Genomic DNA, 22,207 nt, shown 5'->3' on the forward strand with positions numbered 1-22,207 from the left:
ACAACATGTCTCAAATAATATGCAATTGATTTAAACAATCATAAAATATTGGCCTATTTATTAATTACATTACATTTGTAAGTATATTTAGTTAATTTCTCAGTAAAATTCGTTTATAATTCCTTTAGAGCTTTTAAAACCATTTTGATCCACCTCAATATTTTAGAATAGTCTCGAGACTAAAAACATATAGCAATTGCGCATGCTCAAAGTCTGGTCTAAGGCAGGTATTACGCTCCTTTGTGAGATGCGATTTAGGCCGGCCTAATTTTTGGCGTAAACGAGTTACTCGGCCTAAGTTACGCCTTAAATTCACACCTATTTGTGAAACGGACCCCTGGTCTGTGATTTTAATATCACCTGCTGATCAAGACAGAGTGGATAAATGGATCAACGAGAAAAGAATCTTTGTAATTAATCAGCATTCAGAAACGGTATGAAAATTGTCCATTTTCATACTACCCAAATAGTGTGTATCACTAAACTGCCATCACAAGTACTGTATACAGACAATAATAACATACACCAACATAACAAAGAAACATGTTGAACACTTTATCTATACATTTTTTGCAGCTAAAGTTTCATGAATTCATGAATACATTTTCATGGATTATTACAACCTACCAATGAGTGAAATGTTGTCTGACGTGTTTTATACCGATTGTTAAGCCTTTCTTGGCACACTAATTTTGACTGCGGATAACTCCGTTTACTTGATCAGGGAATATGGCTCACGGCGGGTGTGACCGGTCAACAGGGGATGCTTACTCCTCCTAGGCACCTGATCCCACCTTTGGTGTGTCCAGGGGTCCAACTATCAATTTTGTATTGCTTATAGGAGTTATGATATTAATCACTGTTCGTTATCTTCACCTTGCATGTATACAACTGATATACGCACTTTGAAACCATTTTTTAAAATAAGAATATAATTATGAAATAAATGCAGATGACTCCGTTCTGATATGATGAGTCACTGTCTATTCGTCATTAGAAACATACTTTTGCGAGAAGTGCCGACTTTTACAGTAAACAGCTGACTTTGAAACTACCATAATAAAGGAAGGGGCTATGGTAATATAATCCATATTTTGTATCGATTGTAAATATATCATTTGAGTTACCACTATCAATGGTTTCTAAGGTTAGTCTTAACGATTATGGGAACAATTGATGATACTTCAGTTAAAATTGATGAATTAAAAACAGACCCCCAAAATTATTTTTCTTTACACCGTCTTTGACATGCGCACGTTGTTGTAAATTATTGTGGATGTATTCGATTTATTGAGGATACGTATCGGATATCCAGGTCACCTCAACATGTTCAACAATTTGCCCATCTTTAGGAAGTAGGTGGACTTAGTTTACCTTACGGGTGCGTTTTGTTAGGTAACAAGATATATCTAGCCGCCATTCTATAATGACATCTTTTACTACACATCAATTATAACGCCGGAATGTTGCTGACAGAAGAAATTGTCGGGAATTCAATAGGTTGATTTCAGGATATAGATATGCGATAGAAGGCTACCATTTATAACGTTAAAACGCATATGATTATGAGTAGTGTATGGAGACCGCGACGGTCTGAATTACAAGTAATTGAAAATTAGGTTATCTTAATGAGATTTTTGTTTTCCTTTCAAACCTTCGTTAAATACCGACTGGATAAGTTTTTTTTTGTCAATTTTTGCAATTCTTCTCATTGGTGAAGGGGGATGACATTGCTAATCTAAAATAAAGCATAAACATCTTTTATTTTTCAAAATATGATTTACTGACTTCATCAAGAATATAATTATTTTAGCTTTTAAAATGTTTCAAGTTGTAACAAAAATTTGAATAATTCAACCCCTTTTCCCCGTAAGATGTAAAAATCAGTCGTGAATCAAGGTCATTGTGCTTTTTGTTAGGATTTCACTACACTAGATATACATGCAGATATGAGATATCTAGCATTTTTGTTTTAAAATCATATATGGCTGTATTAAAGTTTACACAAACAGAAGGACAGACATCTTCTGCAGCAATAAAAAATACCACGATTAATAAAACCGTATTTTCGTGCATTACTTGTCGAAGTCAACCACTCACTGTAAAGGACAGTCGTTCTCATAAATGTCCATTATGTTTTACATTGTAATATAATGATTTTTCAAAACTTAAAAGAAAATTTTAGAAACCTAAGAAACAACATGTACTTGAAATCAACATGCATGGTGCATTAAAACCACCTACGAAAAGGTTTATATGTGTTCTCCAAAAAAATGTTTCATCATGTGTAGTCCCTTCTCAACTACACCAGCGTTATTCTTAGGCCGACGACGTGCCTTAATTCTACGTCCTCCAGGGAACTCTTTCCCTACAGCGCTAGTTATGTCATTGCGGGTTCTACGGAGATCTTTGTCTAAATTGTGATAATCTTTGTCGACCAGTGCCTTTCTTTTCATTTCTTGAAGCATTTTGATCCTCCTATCGTATCCTGGTTGTCTTTCTGATTCCTCTGCCTGTATCATAAGATCTATGTGTTCAACGGCAGAGAGTGGATCCGGTCTCAAAGCAATCTCTCTCAGTCTTGTCTTGCAGCGATTCATTTCATTCATCATATCCATATAGTTATTCATGAGTTCATCAACGTCGGTGGTCAGTTCTTCTAAATACTTTTCGTGTGTTAATTTTTTTCCAATTGCTTTTTCGTATCTGTCCTTCTTTTCGTGGTACGTTTTGGTAACAGTTTCAGTCACATACGTATATATATGGGGTATTTTTGTGTTCGTCCCAATAACATTGGCCAAAACAAATTCTGCAATAGCCATCGGTCATTGCCCAGCAATTATTCTTGTTGTTGTTGTCTGAAATGCGACAATCCTCGTGGCAAGTTACATGGCATTCCAAACAATTTGTAACATGTTGACCTGGAGGCAAGTCGCTTAAGCATTGCCTCGTTTCTTCTACCTCATAAGTGAAATCTTTGTTGTTTTCGGTGTCATTTTTGTGTCTATTGAATACGTCAAGCTCTTCTCGTAGCTCGCTTAACTTGGACAGCCCCGCACTAATTTGTGGTCGAATACTGTTGACGATCGTTTTCAGTTGCTCTCTTTCGTTCAAGACATCCTTCGTCTGTGACAAACTTCTTGTTTCAATTTTTTTCAAATGTAAGAAGAATGCTTCAAAACTTTTGCAACCCATTTCCCAGAAAAAAGGTGAAAGTGCATTACTTTGAAGATTTTTGTTAACTGCAAACAATGCAGAATTGTTGAATTGAAAGGTTGAACCAAAAGGGAGTTTAGCTTCCTTTAAACATGCTAAAACTGGAGGATCCGTGCCATCTGCAAATGTTATCAATGTGCAGATATTTGACTCAATATCTTTTCCAAAAAGTGACATAATTGCATGAAAAATATATCTTTGTACTGGTGTGAGACGCTCATCTGGTGCCTTAACAATAAAACAAACGGAATCCAAGTACAAGACTCCTTCATCTCCTTTTGCCGAAAATAGGTAGCGAACTTGGTCCACAATGTTATTATCTCGATCTATTCCCCTAGTATCTCCAAACCCGGGCGTGTCTATGATGTTAAGGGTATAGTCTAGTCTACTTCCCTTGCGTGGTGCAATTTTGTAAACTGTTATCCACTCCGTTTGCGATACTGCCTGCAAAACCATTTGCAGTCATTTATTCATTACATTATGTACAGTTATCGATTAATAATTTTAGTTCATAATTTATTGCTAGGTTCACAAGTTTATAAAATATATACAAACTTACTTGGTTTCCTGTTTTTCGCCGTTCATCATCTTCTAGTTTGACCAATGTAAATCGGAATGGATCTTCAAAACTAACACCCACAACATAATTCACGATACCATCCACAAGCGTGCTTTTGCCGGATCCAGTGCAACCAACTAACATTATCGTTTTCTCTTCTTCTCGAGTTCTTCTATTTGTCGCATCTCCTACAATATTATACATTTGTAAAAAGAATTTTAAAAAATGCAATTAAACGACTTTCTAAAAAATGCTATTCAGCATTAGGCTTTTGAATTACTAATACTTTTATTCACCTAAGCATATTTGACGAATTTTGTACTTTTCATTTCTAGCCCTTGGGTTTTCTCTTATTGGTAATTCAAATTTTGAAGGATTCCCACGAGTCAGCTGAAGTGAGAAACCCAGGAGACAAGACGCCAACGACTCTTGTGTTTTTATGTCCTCGTTTGCCGGACTGTAAGATCCTTCAATATCCCCTTTCACCCCTCGGACTTGGAAAATGTATGTGTTATTCGCTATCAAACCCTTTATGTTCAATTCGTTTTTGTTGATGTCAGTTTGAATAATTTTCCAGTTTTCTTTGGCGAATTTACTCTTGTATCGTATCTGATAACAGTCCACATCATCACATCGTCTCCAGTGCAACTTAACCGAATCTGATTTTATTATTGCTGGCATTGGTTTACCAGGAATCTACAAAAACCCAGATAATAGAATTAATAACTGTTATCACATATAATTTCCGGTATTATCATTTATAATTACTTTGGATAATGCAGCGGACCTGTCCTAAATTAGAAATCGGTCCTAAATCCTACATTCAAGTAATGTTCATAAGATATACAAAATATATAAATTTTCCTCCCGATTAAGCCAGACCAGATTTTCCTTAAAATTTGAAACAACACACACACACACACACACACACACACACACACACACACACACACACACACACACACACACACACACACACACATATATATATATATATATATATATATATATATGTGTGTGTGTGTGTGTGTGTGTGTGTGTGTGTGTGTGTGTGTGTGTGTGTGTATTGTAGTATTACGTCAGAACAAGGAATAACACATCACTAGAAGTCTGATGAAACTGTTATCTATCTTAAATTCATCACACAAAGGATTGCCTCGAACAAATATGGACAAATGATTCATTGTTCAGACTTAGGATTAGGAATTTAAAAAAATTGTATACTGGAACATATGTCAACAGGAGATGCTTACTCCTCCTATGCACCCGATCGCACCTCTAGTATATCCAGAGATCCATGTTGTCTAACTCTCTATTTTGTATTGCTTATAGGACTTATGAGATTTATCACTGTTCGTTATCTTCACAATGAAAGAAATGAAGATAATGAAGAGCGAAAAATCTCAAAAATCTCACAAAGATTACAAAATTCAAGAGCAGGGGAATCACGGGTCCCTACAACCACCAGAGGTAGAAACAGATGCCTAGTGGGAGTAAGCATTCCATGTTGACCGGTAAAATTCACCTTAAGGAATCTGATTTACTGGATGTGATAGTGTAGTTACAAATATTGTTACTTACAAATATGTTGTTCAACTTACATCTTGTGGTCCATTGGACTGTAGCTGCAACTTTCTTATCCTATTTAAGTACAGATATCAAAAAGTGCATGAATATTTTACATATATAAAGAATGTTCATTTTCACACAAAAATGTAAATACCACAAGTATACAATTGTACCTAGTCTGAACCATTTCTTGCTGTGATCCAAACTGCTGCATGCTTTGAGACAATCGATGACCTCTCCCAACCTTTTGTTTCAGATGTTGTTGACCACATGAAAGACACATTGGTTCTGAACCTTCACAGTCAAGACAGAACTGTGTGGCGTGTACCTTTTTACTTTCAAATCGACAAGGTTCACAATGATATATAGGCGGAATTTCTGGTCTTGGAGCTGTCGTTTTGGCACTGGATACTTGATGTTTCGTAGCAGAATCGCCAGTAATGTTACCATTTGCCTTTGATATCAATGTTTTAACGCAATATATCTGTCTTTGCCTAGAGAGTTAAAAAAAAAATGCGATATAACGATGAGCAAAAAGTTCGATTTCAACCTTTGTATAATTCTACCATAGTTCATGTAAATCACGCGTCAGTTAATACATCTTAACATTAATAAAACATTCACATTAAGATAAGGATAAATACAATATTTAGAAGTATTGTCTTACTTCCTTTTTAAGGATTTCAAATCCTCTGAAATTGTGTGATTCCGGAATTTTCTCGACACAATATGTCGTTTGCAACACTTGTCACACATTACTTCCGGTTCAGGACAATCCGTACAATACCCAAATCCAGGGATAGCCTCGTCTTGGCAGAGCTCGCAGAAAAATTCATTAGCATCGGGTGTGTCATCCTCCAGTTTGGTGACGTTATGACCAGCTGTGGCTCTTTGCTTCTGGTGTTGTTTGGTGCATGCCTCACATAGTTTCTCATTGCAGTCAGATTCCTTGCAAACCATCACAGCCTCTGCATTTTCACCAATTGCCGAACATATTGTACACATGCTTTTCTGCTTTTTCTGTAGTTTTGAAAATATAAACAATTAGAATAGCAATCGACATTCAATATATCAAGAATACATACATTCAAAACCTAAATGATAACATTCAACAAAACTCATCAAATTTCAAGACCTGGAACATGAGTGCTACCCGCCATTTTCCAATGTTAGATAATAAATCTCAATCATTGATCTAACATTACTCTGAGTATTGGTTTGAAAAACATTAATTTACACTAAATAAAGATCCTTGGATAACAATTCGAAAGATCATTCAAGTTAACCCTTTGCTTCTTGAGAAGACTTGTTTTTCAATACATATGATTTCTAAGTAAAACTATCAACACCTGCCCTGATCTTATCCTGGTATCAAGGGTCAAAATGATGTCAATGTATATGATTCGACACTAGGATTCTTGTATAATCAATTCGACAAAATGTATCTTTTCAATTCTTTCCCAGACAAATTTGAAAAACAAAGTCGAATCTAATCTCAACCTTTCACAAAACTTGAAACGATTGCTGCAAAGGTGAATATAACGAACAGTGATCAATTTGATAACTACTATAAGGAATGCAAAATGAAGATCTGTGGGGAAATGGACCCCTTGGTACATGTATACCAGAGGCGGGATCAGGTGCCTAGGAGGAGGCACACTGAATCTACATCTTGATCAGGTAAGCTTATCAATATGCAGTCAAATTCGGTGTGCCGTGCCAGGAACGGTGTAACAAATCGTATGATACACTTTAGAAAGCTTTTGGCCCAACAATTGGTTGTATTGGGAAACTAGACAGCTATAACGACCATATAATTTGCGATATGCTGATTTTATGCGAGACTGTTGAAACCCATCATCAACTTGTTTTTCAGTAACCCGTCTCGATTTAAAAACTGATCATATATAGAACAACCTCTTGCAATTGAAATCAGTTGAGAGAAATAAACACCATGTGCAGAAAGTAATTATTGTTAATAGATAAAACGTCATTGATATATCTAAATGTCGAGTTGAAGGCCACAGCTAGATATTTTTTTCTGATGTAGAAGCTTTTGAATAAATTCTGCCTCATAGGAATATGAAAAAGATCAGATATCAAAGGGTACAATTCGTGTTCTTTAGAATTCCAACAGACTGCTGGAGGACCTGATCACCAAAGACTATGAAGATTTTGTCGATGAGGAACTTCAACATATTTTAGTATCAATTTCAGAGTACTTGTGCGTAAAATCGGAGTGGTGTATAACGAAGTAATTTTTTGAATGACTGATCATTTCCTTTCTCCATTTTTTGTGAAGGAAGCAAATGTTTATGAGATAAAAAAAAAAGAAGCCTAGACTGTGTGGAATGGTCGTCTAAAGGGGGTGAAAAGTAATATGTTTTGATGTTATTGAATTGAGGAAAGTTTTGGGATTTGGAAAAATTACTGAAGGTTCTTTAGAATGTTTTTAGAATATATATTTACACCACTTCCAGCATATGTTGTGGCAAAACACGTTTGAAGTTTCTCCTTGAGAGATATTTTTGTGAGGAGTTCTGTGAAATTTAGAAATCCAGTATCGCTATGGTAACTCATAATCACTCGTTCCATTCACATATCAAATGTGTTCAACACCGAAGCATAATTTAGAAAAATTCAAAACTAATCTGATGAGAAGAAACTAAAATCTACACTTTATGTCTAGAAGTTGTTTATGTATAAATTTGAGAGTTTTACCCATGTGGTTCGTGGGAATATTTAAACAATTAATGCATTATATAACTTTGATAACCCTTCTAGACTTTAGATATCGTGGTGTGAAGAGAAGACTACAATAGGATGTTTGTGTATTACATTGTCAAATGGTACTATGGTCGTTCTTGAGGAGGATATTTGCAAAGAGTATGTACATTTGTATGATGTACTTTGAACCCTTATTGGAGTACCGTGCTGTCCTCGGGTTCATTCCCGTTTTTAATGAATTTTAATATACAGTGTATAATGGCAACTATGAGGTTATTGGAACAAGAGACCCATAGACCATAACGCTCACCCGAGTCATCATGGTCTTGCTTTTTTATCAGAAGATTTTTAAAATATTCACCCTCTTTTATCTAATGACAATTTACAAATGGCTCCTTATTATGACCCCAATCTAACCACGTGGGGTTATGAATTCAAATAACATGGTGGTGTTTCAATATCAAGATGCCTTACATTATATTACATCGCCCTACCAGAGAAGATTTTCTAAGAATTTTTTCACAATTCTTCCTCAATATTCATGCATTATATAGAATATGATCGTCGATTTTGGCCCCACTACAGGGTCAATGAAAATGAATTCACGCAACTTTGGAAAGTTTGCATATTTAAATTTGTGTGGCCCTCATAATCTTATATATTATATATATCTATATTGGTAAAATGCCATTCATACAGTGAATCTGCACTTAAGCCCGATCATGCTCAAATATGAATCTGCACTACTTCGGAAAGCTTGGATATTAATATGAATAATTATTATCAGTGGTTTGTAATATGAACAGTTTTAAATATTATATATATTTCCAAGTAAAACGACTCCCGTGGGGATCCGGGTTAGAATAGGTCCTCAATACCCCTAGCTTGTCGTAAGATGCGACTAATATAAATTGGTCAGATGAGACCGCAAAATCCGTGGCCCCGTGTCACAGCAGGTGTGCCACGATTAGTATCCCTCTCTGCTCAGAGGCCGTAAGCACCGAGCATAGGCCTAAATTTCGCAAACTTTCACCGGCAATGGTGACGTTTCCATATGAGTGAACAATTCTCGAGAGGGACGTTAAACAATATACAATCAATCACTCGTATGGAGAATACAGCCACGTGAGGAGGAAACAGCCGGAGGAGTTCATTTTACATTTGCCTTACATTTCTCGACAAGCAAGAACAGATTTGGGATATTCATTAGGAGGGTGATTCACCACTGATAAAAGTACATGTATACAATACACATGTACTTATTTGCATTTCATTCCATCGTAGTGGAGTTCCAATTGATGCATGTCCTTTTTAATTGTCCCAGAAAATTTGAAACACGATTACGGTCAGAGCAGAAATGAATTGATTTTGAAGTACATTTAGATTAAATGCAATTGAATTTCATTAGACAGGTTAGAAAAAGGAGAAACATTCAGCTTTGTTATTATTAATATCTAAATCAGTATATGATTCTGGGATTTCCCACTAATGTATTATATTGACATTGTATCATAAAAGAATGATAACACCTCATCATGGATTTTTACTGATTTTTGAATACTATTATCTTATCTCCATATGAGTGAACAATTCTCGAGAGGGACGTTAAACAATATATAATCTATCAATCCAAGTAAACCGATAGTCCCATATTAACTAACCAACTCTCTGCCATGATTTGTAGAAAATTTAATCTGCAGTATGTGAGAATGGTTGCATATTACTATGACTAATGATGACCCGTCTTGAGAACAGGGATTCTATATAAAAGATCCACTTATTGTTAAGACCATGGCTTGAATAAAATGGAATTAGAACTACCTGAGGATACTTGCATATAACTATTAAATCATGATCTGCTGATCTTGACAAGACGATTCTAAAAGCAGTTTAAAACAAATTACATTGTACCTTGTAAACTGTTTATCCCCTATTGAGGTCCCATGTTACCCCTTAAGCAATGGTATCCACAAACTTTAATCTTCACTACCTATTGATGCTTACATGTTAATCTGACTAATCTTGGCACTTTTACTCTTCAGAAAAGTTTTTTGTTTTCAATTTTACTCCAACAAAACCTTTATTCCCCTATTATGTCCCAAGCCTTCCCCCCAGGTAACAATATGAACATTTTTTCTTTTCTTGCTCAGTGGTTCTTGAACAAATTTAAAGAAACACATGTTCATAATTTCTTAATTATCTCCTCTTCAAAACGGTTTGAACTTTTATTAAAAAATTTCAAATTCCCTTTATTCGAAACGGCTTTTTGTAAATTAAATTTGAACCTGGAGTTCTGAAGAATAAGTCAAAATATTTTAGTGTACAGATGGATGGATTGACGGACAGAGGGATGGATGGACGCCGAACAGCAGGTGACCAGAAAAGTTCACTTGATCTTATAATCAGCTGACCTAACACAATTTTAAGCATTCATCTTACATTACTATTTCTGATGCATTTCCCAGGTCGTTACTCATCAATTTAACAAACTTAAATATCCTGTTCTAAATTACATTGCACTAAATTGTTCTTTGAATTGAAATCGCGAAAAGTCGACTGGCAACAGAGGCCAAACTGACAGAATATGAACAAGTTTAGATAAGACAAGCTCACATGAGCTGAACGCGTTGTTGGTCGGAAAGGAGAATTGAGCGTAAATGTGAATGATTGTTTCACTCAGGTAGAAGCTCAAGGAATACCAATGAGAAACACTGTGATACTGTTCAAAGTGTATTAAAAAAACAATACATGATACAAACTCATATGAATATTTCGAAACAAATATGGCTATATTAATATAGATAGAGGTTAAGATTATTATGTTTGTAATAAATTGACAAACCTAAGGTAATCTAGTCATTCAAGGAGCAATATGCAAAAATTAGCTGTATAAAAATCCCTCAAATACTCAGTTTGCTTTGAAAAGGGGTGCACTACATGATCGCCTCGTGACCATGTTGTGGACGTTTAGTCATATCTGTTGCGTGTTTAAAGTCAATTCATAAATCTTAAATATACTAGTAGTTGGGGAATTTACAGTGGAAATAAACAACGTGAGAAAAGATTATTAATCAATGAGCGACAATGATTTTGGAAAGGTGGTTATTTCCACAGTTATTCGCGACCACAAGAAACAAAGTATGAAAAAGAAAGATAGCATTCGTAAATTTAACCTTTACAAAATCGTGTTCATAACCTACAGTCCACAAGGCAGAGTAACTTTAAGATTCATAATTTTGATATTCTCAAAGTGGCCCAATGATTAGCCAACCTGCAATATGTCTTGTAGGAAAACTGGTGACTGTTCTGATAGTTCACTATATAGACAAAATATGGGGGTTTTCTGGTACTTTAATCTTGTAAATATATATATCTTTTTAAGCACACTATATTTATTTTCATTGATTTATTATTAGAGGTACTTTCATTTGAAACAAAATACTCTCTAAATCGAACCTCCCAATGTGGTGTACTGTTGTTGGCTCAAATTGGCCATAAGCCTCTTGAAAATTAAGGGAAAAAATTGAAAGTGCAGGTAAAACCGGATAACGGATATACTTGGAAGACTGGAATAAGAAAAAGTCCAAGCTCAGTATGCATTGTGCTGTCAAGGGTTGAAATTGACTATGAGCTTCTTGAGACTTACACAATCGAAAGTGCATTGAAACCGTAATTTTTGACAAATGATAGACGCGTCAATTAGAAAAGTTCACTCCATTTGTTGACTTAGATGAGCTGCAGGTAATGTATCATAAATACAAAATACATACCAAGACGTTTTCATCTTTTCCTATAAAACTGAAATAGAAAACAAAATTGATGTGTCTATGATAATGGACTCAGCTATAGATCGTTTTGCATTTTTCTCACTTATAGCAAATTGTTTGGTAGATTTACCTTTTAAATGAGTCACTTCCCCTATATTCATCGGATGACTGTGCCATGATTGAACTGCAAAGAATTGAAAATGCATTTCTATAGTTTTATGAAACATGGTAATAAGAAACTATCAAACTGCAATTAAGAGTATTTATTCATTAACTAAGGATATTCATTAGGTTATTATATGGAGGTGGTTGCTTTCAAAAGCTGCTATCATCTGCCACAAGGTCTGTCGATGGTTCATATTTATTCAAATTAACGTATCGTTTGTAGATTTATAAGTACTCAAACAACTGGATCATGAGACGCTTTGCAATTCTCTTAGCTACTGTATCATACAAAACAGTATATATCAGTTATGTCATACATCCCGTTTGTGACCCAGTTTTGTACCATGAGTTCATGGTTTTAACATACTTGAATGTAAAATGCATGTGTATTCTAGCATATGAATTCGAAAAAAGTGCTTTATTAGTTTTCTTATGTATTGCAATGTAAAATCGAAATCCTATCATTACCCCATCAGGTGCCACATGATGTGGGAATACTGAAATCTACATTTTAAGCATATGCTTTACTTTTGATTTTACAAATTGAACTTTATACGTTTGAAAAATGTTTTCTTCATTTACGTATTCCCATGTAAAACTTTAGCAATACTGTTGCTTAATCTCGTAATCAATCCACACATCAACCTGGCAAATGTACCCTTGTGCTCCTTAAAAAATAAAATCAAGAAGTATTTCTGTATATCATCATACCTGTGTTGAAAATTTTGAATCAACCATTTAAATTCATCACGTACATCACTTTCGCTAGTCAAGACAGGAGCTTAGTCAGAAAGAAAATGAAGCGTACATAAAGTATGGGAAGGGTTCTGGGGACCGCCTTGAAACCCTTTCTGAGTTCATGGTAAAGCCCTGGTGTGGGCCAGGGGTGAAACACTTTGAAGCTCCTGGGTTTAACAAATGATATAAACTATTTTTGTGCATAGAAGCAGGGCTTTGTTTCAATTTTTAAACCCAAAGGAATGCACAAATTCATTTCCAAAATGTTTGATAATGCCAACTCAGTGTGTGTACTTAAACTGACTTTACATTCGTTTTACCATTTTTGTTGTTGTTTTCTACTACATATTTATTATATATGGTAAATGGTACTGTCAACAGCTCTGATTTTTTAAAATTGTTTTTAGACTTTGTATTGATATTAGTCAATTCAAAAACTTGAACAACACTTTTATATCATCTCAGAATATCATTATTGCTGAACTTGCCATATTTGCTATAAAATTTTGAACTTCATTGGGAAATTCGAAATGTGTTCAAACGAGCCGTTGCTAACTGTTCTATATTCAAAACCATCTTCAAAATCTTTCCTCATGTTACTCTTAATTCTGAGTGGCGATATTTAGCTGAAAGCTCCAAAATTCAAAGAAAAGGATGACAACCAACCAAACGATAAGAACTTCCAGTGTTTTCAAAGGAAGGGAATGCGTTTCATTCATTTAAATGCAAGATTCCATTTTCCAAAACTTTTTGATCTACGCTTAATAGGAAAAGAATCTAAAGCTGCAGTTATAACCATTAGTGAAACCTGGTTAGACGAATCAGTCACTGACAGTGACATTTCAATTGAGGACTACTGTGTCTTACGTAAGGACCGAAATAGAACTGGAGGCGGTGTCTGCGTATATGTTCGATTCAATGTTGTATTTGCCAGAAGAACAGATATCAACAACAATGACATAGAGTTTCTTTGGTTACAACTCATTTTTAACCAAAAGCAAAACCAATCGTAGTAGGGGTTTGCTACCGTACCCGACCTAGTATTCCTTTAACGACCTCTGCGAAGACGATCTATGCAAATTACGGACTGTGAAACCATTATCCGGGGTGATTTTAACATTTGTACAGCCAACAAAAACTATCCTTTATATAAACATTATTTGAATACTTTGAATTTATTTTGTCTCTACCAAATAATGCTTAATCCAACAGGAGTTACTTCCGACAAAGAGTTTGTACTTGATTATATCCTTCATATATCAAGTGCTGGAAATCACAATGGAATTGCACAAAGGAAGGAATTTTCTAATGTGTGTATGAATGGTTGCGCATATGAATTGAATGAAGTGAATAATGAACTAATATGAATTGAAATTTCAAAATTAAAACCCAGTATTGTGAATGTGTTTATAACGGCAGATTTTGTCCAGTGTGTCGATTTAAGAACAGAATTATGAATATACTCGTTTATTCTTGTCAATTGCAATAATTAAATACTTTGAAAGGGTGTTCGACCATTAATTTTGGTTTTCAAAGGGGATCCACCTTCAAAATGCGTGATATTTTACCCTTTTTAGCAATATTTTCTGACGAAAGGGTGGTAGGTTCCGACCCCCGATACCCCTTTGAATCCGCTACTGGAATGACAAACAGACAAACTGCTACATGTATATTGTAAACAGTAGCCTGATTTCTTGGACATTGTCAGATAGTGTACAATCTAATGCGGTAAAATGTTTTACGTTATCAGGCGCAAACTTCCCAGAACAGTCCCAGACCATTCGATGCCTGACATATTGGACAGTTTCAGATTTATTAAATACTTTCAAGCCCTGTGTAATCACAACACATCTTCAACGAAAATAAAAACTTTCTTGTGTTTATCCATGTATTTGTACATATCAGTATCTGTTAATAAATCATTACAAAAAGCTATTCGTTAGAGTGACTTCTATAATCGCGAAAAAATTAAGAACATCGTAAATATCAGATGAATATCGTACTTAACAATCCATCGATGTGTCAGATCGTTGGTCTCGGAAAGGGAGTGTCCTTCGTCGAATGAAAAATACATAATGTAAAACTTATATGGTACCAATTTTGATGCACCAGATGCGCATTTCGACAAATAATGTCTCTTCAGTGATGCTCAAGCCGAAATTTTTGAAATTCGAAATAACAATAAACTTGTAAGAGTTAAAAGGAAAACTAGAGTGCCAAGTAACTGGAGCCAAATTCATCCAAGGATAAGAGCTATGCATGAGGGAGATAATCCTTATTTTGAAATGAATTTCTAAATTTTATCCCAGCAATGAAATACACATCTGTATTTTCAAGCTAGTAACGAAGTGCTTAGCTATTGGGCTGTAAAGACCCTCGGAGACTATCAGTCCACCAACAGAGGCCCCGACCCACTGTTCGTAATGTAAAATTAATGTAAAAAAAAGTAATATGTTTATAAATCTTTATAAAATGATAAATATCGGTCTAGTCAAAACTATTATAAGTATATCTAACACTTAACAACTGTACAATTTTATGCTGATCATTTTGTAAACTAATCGCAACTTCTCGGCTTCAATCGCAACTTCTCGGCTTGCTACGCTCGGCATAAGATGTTAATGTCACGGGTCCTCGGAGATGACCTTAAAAACGGATGACCGTGTCACAGTAGGTGTGGCACGCTAAAGAACCCTCACTGCTCAATGGCCGTAAATTTGAAGGCCTTCACCGGTCTTAGTGACGTCTCCATATGAGTGAAAAATACTCGAGCGAGACGTGAAGCAAGATACAATCAATCAATCTATCAAATGTACAGGTTCTCGATATTTGATTGCGTTGTCTTGAAATCTAACAGTTTTTTGAGAATTGCCGCGCCTGAATGATGTTCAACGAAATATCGCAATTGGACCAGAGGGTGGTACATCGTTATTTAATGCTTATTATATATTGTTTATGACATCACTGAATTCAGAGTCATGGCTTTTTCAATTTTGACAGTTCTAGGCTTCTTTGGTGGAGATGATATAAACAATATATATAATATCAACTATAAGGTAAAGTTATGGCAAGTCACCTTTTTAATTTCAGTCAAATATGAATGCATTGTAACACAATAGTCTGCACATCTAGACATTTTACTATTTTTTCAATGCGATAATTTAGTACCAAAGACTAGGAAATGCTTCCTAATTCCTTCTAATAAAAAAACAAACCAAAATTTAAAAGCATGCTGGACTCCCTTAAACACTCACATATTTGATTTTTTTTTCAATTCCAGTTACTTCTAAAATTATTGAGAATCCCGCATAGTATGGATTTTAGAAAAACTTATGTCAGTTGAAAATTTGAGATATTCAATTTTACAAATATTTTTGTAGATATATATATAGATATAGATATGTATATGTTTATTTTTTTTCCAAGTTATATCGTGTGTATATTTTATGTATATATTTTATATTATGTTATCTATTTTTCTATTCTCTCATTTATCTGTCTGTGAATATGTTTTATACAGGTCCAAAATGTAAACTAGTCCTTTGTACTAATTGTGCTATCTTGTCTAAATAAAGAATTTATTATTTTAATTATTATTATTATTATTATTATTAGATATCCAAATCCACCAAGTTAGATGTTTGACCTATTTTTGATAAAAAAAAACTCTAACCCATACAATATGTCCTGAACTATTGAAGGCAGATCTTTCATATCGTGTGTATATATTTCTTATGGGAAGACCTTTCATTTCAAATCATGATCTTTGACCTTGAACTTGGGAGTTTGACCTATTTTTAAGGAAACATTATACAATTATTGCTGTTTTTGAGGTCAATACGACGATTTAGACACCTAAGGAGTACAATATTCACCGAGATCGAAAGGCGAGGTGAATATTGTACTTCGAAGGTGGCTAAATCATTGCATTGACCTCAAAAACAGCAATAATTGTTTTATTATATGATTAAATGATTAAAAAAAAACTTCAAGTTTGTTCTTTGCTTTAATTGTAAGTTTCAACGACCTATTTTTGGTCCTATGTGGAAAAAATAATTCCTTATGTTCACCTGGAAGGTCTATTTTTGGTCCTATGTGGAAAAAATAATTCCTTATGTTCACCTGGAAGGTCACGTGCAGGTAAACATAACGTAGTAAGATTTCTACATTGTTGGATCTCAGCCAATGAGAGAGCTAGGAATTATTCAATCATATAATAAAACATATTAGATATATCCGGAACTATTTTAGATGGGGCTTTTATATTTGGTATATAGATTCTTTATGGCAAAATCTTGTATAAAATGATGTTTTGATCCTTTGACCTTGGAGTTTTACCTACTTAAAAAACCTTGGCATATTCAATTTTCCAGAACTATTTAAGGTAGGGCTTTCATATTTTGCATGTATGTTCTTCATGCCAAGACCTTGTTGTTTTGTAAAGTCTGACCTTGTGACATTGACCTTAGAGGTGGACCTACTCTTTGAATATCTGCGCTATTCAATATAAACGACATCCACCTCTAAAAAGTTAGGTTTAGGCTGTACAGGGCCCTACAAAGTGGTCAAAAAGATTACTGATGTCACGTATCGAATTCAAAAAGATTCCAAAAGCCCTACTAAAGTGATTCACGTTGACCATCTTAAGCTTTATGAAGGTATCCTTCCACCTAGAAATAGGACACGTGTAGATACACGTGTAGATACTCCTCTTGCTGAGTAAATAAAAACCCCTACATGTATAACTCCAGAATTACCCACCACTCCCGATGCAGTAAAATATACTGCTTCACCAGGTTTTCATGTGCCTAGTCCTGAACTCTTAAGACAATCAAGGTGGGGTAGAAAAATAAAACCTCCTGCTGCCTACTCTCCTTGAATAATATATCCAGACATGTTTTATGTTTAATGCCTGTGTACATGGTTCATGTTTATTTTATTTTATATTACTAGGTTTGATTTTGTTTTTGATAGCATATAACATAATTATTACAGATTTCTTTCTTTTAGATTAAAGTTGGATTATATTTTGTGTCTTGATGGTTTAGCGCTTGCTTTTGAATTTGACCTTCAGGTTATGTTGATTTTGAACTTTAATAGGCACAAGTTCAATGATAGCTGTTTCCATTATTATTGAGATACAGCAATTGGCAATGATTTACAGTTATCTAGAATTCAGAGCAGTACACTTTAGTTATTTCGATTTATCCAGTAACGGCATCTATGAATATGAATCTTTAAGAGTTTATAATTCTGATATTAACTGATCAAGATATAGAGGTCACGACGGGTGTGACCGGTCAAAAGGGGATGCTTACTCCTCATAGGCACCTGATCCCACCTCTGGTACATCCAGGGGTCCGTGTCATTTTGTATTGCTTATAGGAGTTAAGAGATTGATCACTGTTCGTTATCTTCATTTTTGGGAGTTGAACTATGTTCAATCTCCCTGGGTCATCACGCACTTTTCTGCGCAGTAATTTGTATTGATTTGTATAGTGGTCGTCAGCGGGGGTTCTGTGTCAGCTGATTTACTCCTAGGTAAATCAACATAAACTTTTATAAACATCCGCCATTAAATAATCCATGTAACTTTTCTGAATTAATCTAATTTTGATAATTGACATGTATATAAATGCAATGATATTGTATTCAAATTAATTTGAATACAAGATTTCGATCAAATTGATACTGATAGACATAGAAAAATAAAAGTTGTCGTTTGTAGCGCAGCGTCACCTATAAACATTGATAGGGAAACGAACGACAACTGCACACAAGCCCTATTGACACCGTGGCGCGAAATATCGAATATGGTGCGAAACCTCAGAAAATTTACAAGAAATAACTCTACAACATTGTGTATGTGTATATATTTGGTTTTTTTTTAATGTGATATAAAAAATGCTTGATGTTACATGTAGATTGAATTAAAACACTTTCGATTGGGATCGGAATACGAAATAAAATTTCTTATATCCGGTGACAAAGTGAAACTGCTTCATGCTTCAAGTTATTGAATTACGTAGTAATTGCACGTTACACATTAGAGAACTGTTCCTTTTAATAAAGAAAGTCACAAAATAGATACAAAATGAGTGTACCTTATTCATTACTGTTACCGAGCTTTCGTCGACTATAATCTCGAAATGGCGTGTTTCGCTGCACTTGATGACGGTAAGGTCCACATTTTCTACGTGAGTAGTGTGATATTTGTTTATGAATTTTTTGCGCATACATGGTATGTCTCGGCTAGGAATAATGGAAACTTTCTCACCTATGTATGTAAAGACATATTAATCTCTATTTTTAAAAATGTAGAACACTTTTATCAAATGACAATGTTTGAAAACGCTTAGAGCCCCGATGTCAGAATTTCCTTTTCCAAGACATCAATATGTCAAATTCATTATCCTTTTTGAATAGTATGTACCATATTTTGTACCAGTTATCCATTTTGAATCCCCTATTACAATGGGTATTTGCTGCACTCTGTAATGTTTGAGTGGATGTCATGAGTGTGTGTCAAACAGAAATTTTAAGAGCATGGGATAAGGTGCTGCCATGCATTACTTCACTATCAAAGTTTAACCCAGTTGCCACAATGTTGAATTTATGCTGCAAAAAGGATTGGAAATTGCTCTGGTCAAAACACATTGTTTATTTGTCTACAGATGAAAGAGACATGAGGATTCTCCCTCACAAACTGAAGAAAAAAAATAGTTATGGATCTTGTACATGTATAGTTTATTAATCACTATAGATTTCCAGCATCACAAGTCTGATTCCACTATATGCTTTCCATACTGTCGGGTTCATTCACCCCCTGTTTGAGCCACAGTATAATATCCCAAATACCTTGGCAATAAATAACATTATTTGACTAGTGTTTCATTTTTAGCGGAGTTGCGATGAAGTCGAACTCGGCTTATGATCTGATGAAGTGCCTTTGGGCGGGCAGGCGGGCACGCATCAACATTTCATTTCCGCACCATAGCTCTTGAGCAAATTATAGGATCTCATTCAAACTTAGATGGATTGTCACCCTCAGTAAGATGAGGAAGCCTATCGATTCTGGAGTCACTAGGTCAAAGGTCAAGGTCACTGGCTATAAATGGACTGAAATTTGGAGAAAATTTTGTTTTCCGCACCATAGCTCTTGAACGAATTATAGGATCTCAATCAAACTTAGATCGATTAAGTAAGACAAGAAGCCTATCGATTCCGGGGTCACAAGGTCAAAGTCACAGTGGCTATAAACAGACTGAAATTTGGAGAAAATTTTGTTTTCTGCACTATAATTTTTTAACAAATTATAGGATCTCAATTAAACTTAGATGGATTATCGCCCTTGATGAGACAAAGAAGCCTATTGATGTTGGTCAAGGGTTAAAGGTCAAGGTCACAAAGGATTTAAGTCGGCTGAAATTTATGTACGCAAAATTTTGCTCCCTGCTTGATAATTCTTGAAAACTTTTCTGCCGGTTCCCTCTATGCCCATTCCTTGCGCAACTCGGCTTGTGCATTTCCGATGCCCGACAATTTTTTTGCATTTCATTTATTTTGAGTTATTATACAAGTATTTACCATTCCATTGATCCTCTACAGGACTGTAGTATACTCAGGTGATAGTTTAGCATATTGGACTACCTTTTCAAGTAATGAATCCTTAGAATTAGCTATAACTAGGATTAAACTTGAATGTATATATACAGGGGAAAAACTTCTTGATAACTGCAAGGTATTGATAACCATATTGATTTAAATGTTTGGGCCATAATATGTGGTCACATTTTTCATGAGAATATAAAGGGGTGAAATTCTAGAAAACAACAACACGACTTCAGTTACTCGAGGAGCGTGGTGGCCCATGGGCCTTCCATTATCCATGTTTGCTGTTGTAACGCTTTGAAAAACAACAACAGTTGATTTGTATCTAAAATCATGATAATATTCAGTCATTTATCCCCCTTCCCTTCCAGTACTATCTTTTCTAACTGAATTTCCACAATGTTCAACTCCCACGAGTACTTTAAGTACTTTGATTCATATATGTTTTCCATAGGTGATCTTTAGTTTATCTCCGTTGTATTGTACTGGAATGAAGTTTACCAAATAGTATATCTAAAGGTGCATTAAGAAATCTCTTTTTTGAGATTTTCAGACAGCGAAAACATATTTTTTTGAAATAAATAACTATTGAATAACGCTACTATCACTACAGTTTAAATTTGGTTAAAGTATCAGAATTTAAAGATTTTAACAGCAGTTAGTTAATTTCAAGGCAGTGCATTAGCTATTAGGGAAAACTTATGGTTCAAATTGCCTTTCTCTTTTTTTTCCCGCAAAGACTATGAGCCCAGGCATGAAAAGATCCCTCTTTAGATAACATTAATTTATTTGTTTTTTAAAAACGAAAATGTAATTTTGTATATTTTAAGGAGAAGGAGTATGGAGTGTGACAGGTCTGAGTCTTTTTATTACATAGAAATTGCAATTACATGTAATTGAAGCAATTAAGGTTCATTTACTTACTGACAGTCATTTGTTTTTGAGAATCGTTCATTTTTAGATATGGGTGATACATTCCACATGTTTTTCTATTAAACAGGAAGTGCCATCGATGTTGCCACTCTTTCCTAAGTGAATAAGCTATCTGTTTCCCGATTAGATAAGTCACGATAGTTCTTTGGGTTTGATTGGCTTACGTTAGTGATTATAATTCAAGGTATATGACTGTGTTTGATAAGTTTTACTCACTTATTTAGGAACTGATTTCATGGTTAGTTTTCTCTTATAAAGATATAAATCTCTGAATAGTTACTAACGTGAAATGAGTTTTGGTAGGGATGGAGTGAGGGACTGTAAAAAACGTCAAGGATAGCAGAATCTATTTTGTATATTTTTGACAGGGTATAAATAGATTGTATAATGTAGTTGTTTTTTCTGTTAATTAGTTTCCTCTTACCAAGTCCTGTTTCAAAGTGTTGTAGACAGCAGTAAGAGGTTATATTCTTAGTAATATATATTTTCGGGGTTTATCATTTTTATATAGTTTATCTTTCAAAGGTATACACTAGGCAAGTTAAGATGTAGCTCGATCCATTTCTAAGTTTTTGAAGTTTTCCAGTACCATGGAGGCACAGTAGGGACAAACTAGTATTTTCCATATTTGACTTCATCAAATTTCCTTACATTTCCTTACATATTTTTCTCACATGAATGAGTCATTTTTGCCAGTTTACTCAGTTAATACATGCTCAAAAGACTGGATATTCCATGTCTTGTTGATTTATTTCAATTTTGATAATACATTACACTTTGTTATTTTTCAACGTAACTTCTTATTTCCTATAAATTACAATATAAATCAACCTTATATCATTAATAAAATCATAAACTTCATACTGGTGTTTTCATTCTGATGTGCTGACAAGATTTCAGGAATGGCCTTACCTGGGTTGAC

At 34.6% G+C, this 22,207-nt stretch overlaps 1 protein-coding gene and 1 pseudogene across 1 annotated transcript in view; both read right to left on the reverse strand.

Annotated features, from left to right (window-relative positions):
• Positions 1–22,207, reverse strand: part of LOC125674783 (uncharacterized) — a 176,172-nt gene that overhangs the window by 54,178 nt on the left and 99,787 nt on the right. The window lies entirely within an intron of this gene.
• LOC125676272 (uncharacterized) lies at positions 1,745–7,245 on the reverse strand (annotated as a pseudogene).

This window comes from Ostrea edulis, chromosome 3 (genome assembly GCF_947568905.1).
Source record: "Ostrea edulis chromosome 3, xbOstEdul1.1, whole genome shotgun sequence".
NCBI classification, from domain to species: Eukaryota; Metazoa; Mollusca; class Bivalvia; order Ostreida; family Ostreidae; genus Ostrea; species Ostrea edulis.